The following is a 10,839-nucleotide window of genomic DNA, read 5'->3' on the forward strand; positions in this document are numbered from 1 at the left end:
TCTTGACCATATCACATCACAGCATGCCCTGGAAAAACAAGTTAGGCGTCCTCTACTTTGTTGTTGCAAGTTTTACGTGGTTGCTACGGGCTTAGCAAGAACCGTTCTTACCTACGCATCAAAAACCACAACGATTTTTCGTCAAGTGTGCTGTTTTGACCTTCAACAAGGACCGGGCGTAGTCATACTCGATTCAACTAAAATTGGAGAAACAGACACCCACTAGCCACCTGTGTGTGAAGCACGTCGGTAGAACCAGTATCATGAACGCGGTCATGTAATGTCGGTCTGGGCCGCTTCATCCAACAATACCACCGAATCAAAATATGACATGTTGGTAAGCAGTATGACTATTATTGCCCACAACTTTTTGTGTTCTACTCGTCCATATAACATCTACGCATAAAACTGGCTCGGATGCCACTATTGGGGAACGCAGTATTTCAAAAAAATTCCTACGATCATGCAAGATCTATCTAGGAGATGCATAGAAATGAGTTGGGAGAGTGTGTCCATGTACCCTCGTAGACTGAAAGCGGAAGCGTTTAGTAACGCGGTTGATGTAGTCGAACGTCTTTGTGATCCAACTGATCCAAGTACCGAACACACGGCACCTCCGCGATCTGCACACGTTCAGCTCGGTGACGTCCCTCAAACTCTTGATCCAGTTGAGGCCGAGGGAGAGTTTCGTCAACACGACGACGTGGTGACAGTGATGATGAAGTTACCAATGGAGGGCTTCGCCTAAGCACTACGACAATATGACCGAGGTATAAAACTGTGGAGGGGGGGCACCGCACACGGCTAAGAGATTGTCTATTGTGCCTTTGGGGTTCCCCCCTGCCCCCGTATATAAAGGAGGGGAGGAGGAGGCCGGCCAACAAGGGCGTGCTAGGGAGAGGGGAGTCCTACTAGGACTCCAGTCCTAGTAGGATTCGGCCCCACCCTTTTTTCCTTCTACCGGAGGGCCAAAAATGGGAAGGAGAGGGAGTAGGAGAAGGGAAGGGGGTGGAGGCCCCTTCCCAAGTCCAATTCAGCCTCCTCCCTTGCGGGGGCGCACCAGCCCCTTGTGGGTTGGTTAGCCTCCCTCCTATGGCCCATATCTTTCTCGGAGGGGGTTCAAGTGACCCCCGGTACTTCGAAACAACCCGAACCATTACGATGTCCGAATGTAGCCTTCCAATATATGAATCTTTATGTATCGTCCATTTCGAGACTCCATGTCATGTCCGTGATCTCATACAGGACTCCAAACAACCTTCGGTTCATCAAATCACATAACTCATAATACATATCGTCATCGAACGTTAAGCATGTGGACCCTACGGGTTCGAGAACTATGTAGACATGACCGAGACACATCTCCGGTCAATAACCAATAGAGGAACCTGGATGCTCATATTGGTTCCTACATATTCTACGAAGATCTTGATCGGTCAAACCGCACAACAACATATGTTGTTCCCTTTGTCATCGGTATGTTACTTGCCCGAGATTCGATCGTCAGTATCATCATACCTAGTTCAATTTCATTACCGGCAAGTCTCTTTACTCATTCCGTAATGCATCATCCTGCAACTAACTCATTAGTCACATTGCTTTCAAAGCTTATAGTGATGTGCATTACCGAGAGGGCCCAAAGATACCTCTCTGACAATCGTAGTGACAAATCCTAATCTCGATATATGCCAACTCAACAAACACCATCGGAGACACCTGTAGAGCATCTTTATAATCACCCAGTTATGTTGTGACGTTTGATAGCACACAAGGTGTTCCTCCGGTATTGGGGAGTTGCATAATCTCATAGTCATAGGAACATGTATAAGTCATGAAGAAAGCAATAGCAATAAACTAAACGATCATAGTGCTAAGCTAACGGATGGGTCTAGTCCATCACATCATTCTCTAATGATGTGATCCCGTTCATCAAATGACAACACATGTCCATGGTTAGGAAACTTAACCATCTTTGATTAACGAGCTAGTCAAGTAGAGGCATACTAGGGACACTCTGTTTGTCATGTATTCACACATGTACTAAGTTTTTGGTTAATACAATTCTAGCATAATAATAAATATTTATCATGATATAAGGAAATATAAATAATAACTTTATTATTTCCTCTAGGGCATATTTCCTTCACACAAACCCCAACCTCCACTACAAAAAAAAGACACATCCGTGACATTTTGGGCCGAACGAAAAAAAATTATGTCATACATATGACACTTCTATGACGATAATTGTGACAAAACCCGGTATCATCATAGATGTGGTGGGCTCCTACTTCTATGACAAAAAATCATAACAAAAAGTGGGCTTTTCGTCCTGGGCAGGCCGGAGACGCAGCTGCATGACATTCTTTGGGTCGTCCATGACGGAAAAAACCGTGGTAGAAGTGAGGGGAGGAAAATTTCGGGGAGTTCCTGGTTACGGTGGGAGGTCGGGGCCGAGCGATGCGCATTTCTCTTGTACACGTACGCGCGTGTGTGTGAGGCGTTGGCTCTAACTGAACCCGAGTGAGGCATTGGGCTCTAACTAAACCCGAGCGATTGGACTGCAGGCTACGTGTTACTGAACCCGAGTGATCGATCGATGGCTGTTAACTGGACCCGGTCGAGCGATTCCTTCACTACTGCTGCTAACTGAAGCCGATCGATTGGATGAACAGTGAGCGTTGCGGGGGGGTTTGGATGAACAGTGAGCGGTGGTGTTGCCTCTGGATGAACAGGACCCCGTGGTGTGGAGGGCTGGATGAACAGTAGACGGTGGAGGGGTGCCCGTGGAGGAGTGGTTGAATAGGACCCCGTGGTGTGGAGGGCTGGATGAACAGTAGACAGTGGAGGGGTGCCCGTGGAGGGGTGGTTGAATAGTAGACGGTGGAGTAGCGCACGGTGGAGGCTGGATGAATAGGAGCCCGTGGAGGCTGGAGGAGGTCGACGGTGGAGATGAACAGTATCCCGTGGAGTCCCATTTTGCGGTACGCCACACCCTTCCCGATGAACAGGACCCCCGTTTCGATTGTAGGAGGTCCGTTTCGTCCGTTTTGCGGTACGCCGCACCCCGCCCGATCAATAAGACCCCCGTTTCGACCGTAGGAGGTCCGTTTCGTCTGCTGTACGCCACACCCCTCCCGATCAACAGGACCCCCGTTTCGACTGTAGGAGGTCCGTTTCCTCCGTTTTGCAGTACGCCACACCCCTCCCGATCAACAGGACCCCGTTACGAACATAGGAGGTCCGTTTCCTCCGTTTTGCGGTACGCCAGGCCTCGTTTCCATCGCCTGTTCCGTCCAATCCCTCCCAATGAACACGGCCACACATTCCGTTCCGACCCAGCCGGTTGGCTCCCACGTGTTCCGTTGCCTCCTGATGAACACGATGCATTCTGTTGCCCCACCCCCATGAACACGACGCATTCCGTTGCCTCCCCATGAACACGACGCATTCCGTTGCCTCTCCATGAACATGACGATGATGTTGTTTCTCCGTTCCTACCCAGCCATGTACACGAGCCCTGGCCGTACATATGCGTGAGTAGGCGTTCGAGACCCCGCCCGTACGTACACATACATGGCCGTATTTTCTTTCTTGCACCCTGGCCGCTGTACGTACGTGTACATGCTACGTGCGCGCCTCTACTACGACACGTGTGCGCCTCTACTACGACACATGCGCGCCTCTACATCGACCAGTATGTAAGTACACGTTCGCGACCAGAATGACAACGCTACGTACGCTTCGACTAGGTGGGTCCCGACTATCAGGCACTTCCTTGCCAGCGAAGATGTAGCTGGTGGGTCCCAGCAGTCAGGGGGGCAAATCGTTTTTTTGCCCGGATGCACTTCCTTGCGTGCGATGATGTAGCCGGTGGGTCCCAGCAGTTAGGGGGTGAATCGTTTTTTTGCCCGGACGCACTTCCTTGCGTGCGAAGGTGTAGCTGGTGGGTCCGAGCAGTCAAGGGGAGAATCGGTTTTTTTTTGCCCGGACACACTTCCTTGTGTGCGAAGATGAAGCTGGTGGCTCCCAGCAGTCAGGGGGAAACGTTTTTTTCGCGAAATATAGTGGCCCGTCCGGTGGGTCCCAGCTGTCAGGTGGAGGAATCATTATTTTCCGCGTAATAAGGAGGCACTTCCTTGTTGCGCGCATGGACCCAGCTGTCAGCCTCTCCACGTATAGTCCACGTCCGATGGAAGTCGTTCCTTGACCATGTTGACCAAGCCGCGCCGAGAGCACCACGGCGGTGGACAACGGCGAGGCCTAGGAAGGGGACGATATGGAGCCGGGGAAGACGCGACAGCAGAAGCCCGCGCGGAGAGGAGTACGAGGGTTCACTGGTTCGGCTGCGGTGTGAGGCTACCGTCGCCGCAGGGCCTGGCCAGCAGTGGGAATAGTAGGGGCACTGAGGAGCACAGCCGGCCACGGCAGGCAGGAGCATGCGGCACGACCGGCGCTGCTTTGGGTGGCTAGAGCAAGAAGACCAGAGGTTGAAGAAGCACTACGACCGTTGGATGGACATCGTACGGTCACTGGAGCTAGAATCGTTCATATTGACTAAGTTGATAAAGCCCTCCGTCCCCGTCAACTTAGTTGGCCCACAAGTCAACCTCCCACTATGGTGGGTCCCAGCTAGCAGGGGGTATTCATTTTTTCTGTGTGTAATAAGGAGGCACTTCCTTGCATGCGAAGATATAGCTGGTGGGTCCGACATGTCAGCGGGGGGAATGTTTTTTCATGAAATACAAAGGCCCTTCCGGTGGGTCCCAGCTGTCAGGTGGATGAATCATTATTTTGCGCGTACAGTCCATGGTCGATGGATGTCGTTCGTTGACCATGTTGACCAGGCCGCGCCGAGAGCACCATGGCGGTGGACGACGGCGAGGCCTCGGAAGGGAACGACACGGAGCCGGGGAAGACTCGTCAATGGTTGCTCACGTGGTGCGGGGTACGAGGGTTTACTGGTCCGGCTGCCGTCGCCGGAAAATAATAGGAGGTGTGGGTGAGTAGAGGAATGGCCTGGCCAGCAATGAAGTAGGGTGGGGCGGTGCGGCCTATGCGGCAGCACAGCCGGCCACGGGAGGCAGGAGCAGGCAGTCCCACCGGAGCTGGTTTGGGCGGCTGGAGCAAGAAGATCAGATATTGAAGAAGCAGCACAGCCGTTGTATTAATATCCAACGGTCACTGCTGCTAGAATCGTTTGTGGACTAAGTTGACAAAGCCAAAGTACACATCAACCTAGTAGACCCACAAGTCAGCCTCCAAATATGTCCCAAACAGCATATAGCCCGAAATTTCTTGCCAGATTCAAATTAATTTTAAATCTAAATATACCTTAATTTAAATTCAATGAAATTTTACCTGCACAAAAACAATGAAATTGAAAATATCAAAATCCGAAAGAAAACAGTATTTTGGAACTAATTGCCTGTTTGCTGTATTTTTTCATTTTACAGCCCATTTATTATTACTTATAGCCCATTTATTATTAAGTATAGCCCATTTTCTGGGCAAAATGCATCCCTCCTCGTCTTGAAACATTTCTGGCCCAGCAGGGCGTAGAAAAGCAAGTAGGCCTACGTTGGTTATTCTGCAAAAAACAAAATAGCTGGCTAGCCATTTTCAGAAAGGAAAAAAACAAACTGGGTTGGTCATGTGCTAAACATATGAAATAAAAGCCTGGGCTAGACGGGCCATGGGTCCCGCACAACCTAGTTGATACCCTTCTCCGTCCCGAAAAAACAAAATTACTGCACGCGCTGCTGGGTCCCTACTGTCATCCTCACCATGTACAGTCATCTCCTTATTCCTCTCGGTTGTTGACCATGTTGACAACACCGGAGGGAGGCGCCGCGGCAAGCGAACCAAGGCGGAGGACGATGGTGAGGCCTTGGACGGTAACGAATAGGAGCCGGGGAAGATCACAGCCAGCCGTGGGATGCGGGAGCAGGCGGTCCCGATGGCGCTGGTTTGGCTTTGGCGGCTCGAGGAAGAAGAGACTGAAGAAACGCGACAGACGTTGAATGCAAATCCAACGGTCAAGGTTGGCACAATCGTTTGTTGACTAAGCGGACACCAAGTAGCATACTTTTTATATATATAGGAAGAAAACTGCCAGGAAAATGTGTTCGTCTGCCGTCATCCTCACAAGGAACGTTCGCCACATAAGTGACTAGCACCCTTGGTTTTCAACCGAGAGGTCTTGGGTTCGAGTCCTAGGAACTCTCAATTTTGTCCTCCTTCCTTCCTCGCAAAAAAAGGGAAAGAAAATCAAAGACTTGGGAAGGCGTACAGAACAAGCTAGTGTACCAGTAAAGAGACGTTGTCGAGTTTTAGAAAAAAGAAAGACGTGCTCCTGTAGCTGGTTCGAATCCAAACCTAGACTATGACTATATATGGTGCTATGCTACTCTGTAAGTAATGAAACTAACATATCCAACGTTCGCTTCTCCTCTTCTCTACTTACTCTGCCTAGCATCAGAAGCTCTGGCCACAGCAACCATTTCCGCTGGCTGCTCGTCCACCTGCTCTTCAGCAGGCAACAACCACATATGCGCTAAGTCGCCACCCGTACCATCACATGTGGGTCTCATCACACCCCCGCCGGCACGTGCACTGCAGCCGATTGCTCATTAGAACCCGCTGCAGTTGGTGTGGTGCCACTGCTGCAAATCACGCAGAGTCATCCATCGTGTCTCAACCATAATCCGCAACCCTGGCCGAGTCTCCTACAAATGCCCGAATCATGGGGTAATAATATGTTTAAGTGTTGTTCTGCTGCTTTCAGTTGCTAATTTTTTTAATAGTTTGGTTGATGATCTTCCATTTTGATTCGTGCAGAAAAGGGAAGATTCGTGTGATTTGTATTTTTGGGAAGTTGCTGATGTGGGGGAATGCAACTATGCTGATTATTTGGTTAGCCGAGGAATCCCAATACCAACAGGTTGGGGTGTTGGACAAGTAACTGAAGGAACAGCGGAAGAGGAAGATGCAGAGCAGAAGGTTAAAGATGCAGTTCCTCTGATCATGACCAAGCAATAGCTGCTAAACGGCCTTGACAGCAATGAGGAAATGAAAGAGCTTGTGAAGATAATGGGCAAAATCGATGTGCTCTGTAGGATGATTGTCTCTTTATTTGCAGTGTATGTAGCACTCGTGATGTATTCAGTGGCTACGACATGAGCACTTTGCTGAAACTAGTAATGACTGAAACCTGTGTAGCAGGCTGGGCATAGTGTTGTGAACATCTAATGATTTCTATTAACGGAAATCAGGGGGTATCCCCTTTTGCTCATATAAATAAATAAATAGCAGAGGCCCTATCGGGTCAGCTTTGTTCTCATTCGAAGACGTCGAGCAAATTGCAGTCCAACAGCAAACTATGTCATCAAATTCAAGTTTCACAGCCAAATAGGAGTACAACTAAACAACAATGCCATCATGTTTTAGTTGTCATACAATCACCAAACACAAATCAGCATACATAACAAGTGATGTTCTCACAGCAAAATACTAAACAACATGTTCATCAGGTTTCAGTTGTCATAGCAAACAAAATTTCACATAGTAGATAAAAAATGTCTTCTGACAGGCAAATACGACAAAAACAATGTAATCATCATCCATAACAGGAGCGTCAACATCTTCCCCATGTGTATCAGTCTGAATCATAATTCCCCACGGTGTCATCTTCTTATTCGTCCTCAACGTCCTCGAACGTTAGCTTCTTCTTGATCAACTCTTGTATGTCCACAGCACGACAGGCAATCTTTTCGCCGGCGTCATTGACGTGATGGTTCTCAAAGATATTAGGAACATCTGTGTTATCTTGTACATTAGGAGCAGTGTAAGCGTCATCTTGTTGTGCAACTTCATTAAACGAATTCCTCTGCTCAAACCTTTGCAATACTCTCCAGTCATCGCTACGTGCAAATGTGTCTTCCAAGAAAAATATCTATGTTGCTTGATTTGCCAAAATAAAAGGCTCGTTGGTCTGGTATGCCGCCTTGACATTGATGGATTTGAAATAATCATCAGCTCTGGGTTTTGCGATCCTGGAAAATAGGTTATACCAACGACAGCACAACAAAACCACACACTGATGATCCTCGAAACTGGAGATATACTGCAACTGAACAATGTCTGTTATGTTAGCATATATTTCAGTTGTCTCTTTGTCATACGTATCCGTGCTCATGATGGCACTATTTTGTGTCTTCCTGCCTTCGTCTCGTGCAAGGGTGTTGTAGCGCACATCTCCAACAACGCAAGATTCATAATGTCTTACCCGAGTATCAGGACCCATTGCTAGTGAGTAAAGGGCATGATCAACTGCCTGCCCATCCTCCCGCATCTTCTTAACCTATGGTTAGAAAATAGACAAGCTGGTCATCTTATGTACTCAATATATTAAGAAAACTGACAGTGCACTTCAAAAGCTTACATGGTTCTTGAACCATTTCGCAAATCCTGCCATAACCAGTTTGTCAATGTTTCTTGGATTTTGCGGCAGTAACTCCTCTTTGTAGATGTTGCACAACATAGTGATCGCATCAAACATCTAAATATATAAGAATGTGTTGCAAGTTTAGTAGATTACGATGTATAAGTTGCAGTACTGCACTTACTTGATATAAGGTAGTATCTCGGGATAGTTATTCAACACATACCAAACCATTTTGTCCAAATCTTTAGGTTTGTCCTCTTGTCGACTCTTCCCTGTAACTCGAACAGAATAATCGAAAACATTGAGCCTAGGATTGTCTTCACCCACCTCTTTGCTAAGCTGATCAGCTGTTTCAATGTATTTTGAGCAGAATGTCAACGCTTCTGTTGCAATGTAGGCCTCTGCAATAGAACCCTCGGTGTAGCTATGTTCCTAACATAGCCCTTGAAAGTGCCTAGCCGCCATTCAATAGGGTACATCCAGCCATACTGTACTGGACCTCTAAGTAGTGCCTCATTAGGTAGATGAACAGCCAAATGCACCATCACATCAAAGAAGGCTGGAGGATATATCTTCTCAAGGTCGCATAGGATAGTTGGTATCTTGTCTCTAAGACGCTCCAAAGCATCTATCCTGATATTCCTACTGCAGAGTTCCCTGAAGAATTGTCCCAACTCTGCAACTGCTCTGTATAAGTCGGGGCGGCCCAATCCTCTAAGGATAACAGGTAAAACCCTTTGAAGTAGGACGTGGTAGTCATGAGTTTTCAACCCTTGTACCTTGTTTCCACCTACACTGACTCTCCTTTCAGGGTTGGAAGTAAATCCATGTGGGAATCTCACACGTGAGAGGACCTCGCAGAACTCTTCTCTTTTTACCTTGTCCAAGACGTACACAGCTGGTGCCATATCCCGTGGTTTACCTTCATCTTGCACCTGCAAATCCTTTCTGATACCCAGGTGTGTCAAATCAATCCTAGATTTTAAGGTATCTTTCGTCTTGCCTTCAATATTAAGAAGTGTGCCAATAATGTTGTCACATATATTTTTCTTGATGTGCATCACATTAAGATTATGCCGCAGATCCAAATCTTTCCAATACTCCAAGTCCCACAAAGTGGACCTACGGGTAAACAATAATCTCTCTTCTACCTTGCCATGCTTCCTTTTCCCACTACCATTACCAGGATGGTTTCCTGGTGTAATATGCCTGACCTTCTCTAATTCCACTTGCAACTCATCGGCGGTGATTGGCGCATCACGGTTTTCATGCTTTGCATTGAACACATGTCTTCGGTATTTTCTAGGATGTGGCTTGTCCTTGGCAAGGAAACGGCGGTGTCCAATGTAACAGATCTTGCTAAGTATTGCGTATGACAGTGGATTCCTGTCACAGTGAACACATGCATTGTAACCATGTGTTGTTCGCCCTGACATAGTGCCCAAAGCCGGATAATCATGGATGCACCAAATTATAACAGCACACAGAAAGAAATCAGCTGGTGGGTTGCTATATAGGTCTCGAGTGAGAACACCCTTCCATAGATGTTGAAGTTTCTCCACAAGAGGCTCCATGAACAAATCAAAATCCTTTCCAGGACCTTTTGGACCTGGGATGAGGAAGGCCATCATGTAGTTTGATTCTTTAATGCAGACAATTGGAGGCATGTTGTAAGGGATAACAAGCACTGGCCACATGCTATATGTGGCGCTCTGGTGGCCAAATGGGTTAAATCCATCTGAAGCTAAGCCAAGTCTACTGTTTCTCGGGTCAGCAGCAAACTCTTTGTGTTTATCATTGAAGCTTTTCCACTCACTACCATGAGATGGATGGCTCATTACATTCTGATCTCTGTACTCCTGGTTCGTAGAATGGCACAGTACATCCTCTCTTGTTTCAGCATCATGAAACAACCTCTGCAATCTTGGTGTAATTGGAAAATGTCTCAGAACATTATGAGGAATCCTCTTCATAGCATCGCCATCTTTCCATCTTGATGACTTGCATTTCGGGCATTCACTTAAGTTGGCATAATCCTTCCGGAATAGAACACAATTATTCTTACAAACATGGTTCATATCATATCCAATTCCAACTGCACGAAGGAAATTCTTCATTTTACTATAGGTGTGTGGCAGCTCAGACGCATCTGCGAAAGATTTGCGGAAAGCAGCCAACATCGCATCGAATGATTTGTTGGTCATCCGCTCAGATATCTTCACCTGAAGAAAGGTGACCATAGCTGAGAATACTGACAGCTTATTTCCTGGGGTGACAGCAACGTTGCATTGTTCCAACATGCAGGCCCACCGTTTTTCTTCTGCAGGTGAAAGTTCACGAAATGCACGAGCATTTCGTAGCATTGTTTCAATGTTGGTCAAACTCACTGGCTC

Source organism: Triticum dicoccoides, chromosome 6A, assembly GCF_002162155.2.
Source record: "Triticum dicoccoides isolate Atlit2015 ecotype Zavitan chromosome 6A, WEW_v2.0, whole genome shotgun sequence".
In the NCBI taxonomy this organism is placed as follows: domain Eukaryota; kingdom Viridiplantae; phylum Streptophyta; class Magnoliopsida; order Poales; family Poaceae; genus Triticum; species Triticum dicoccoides.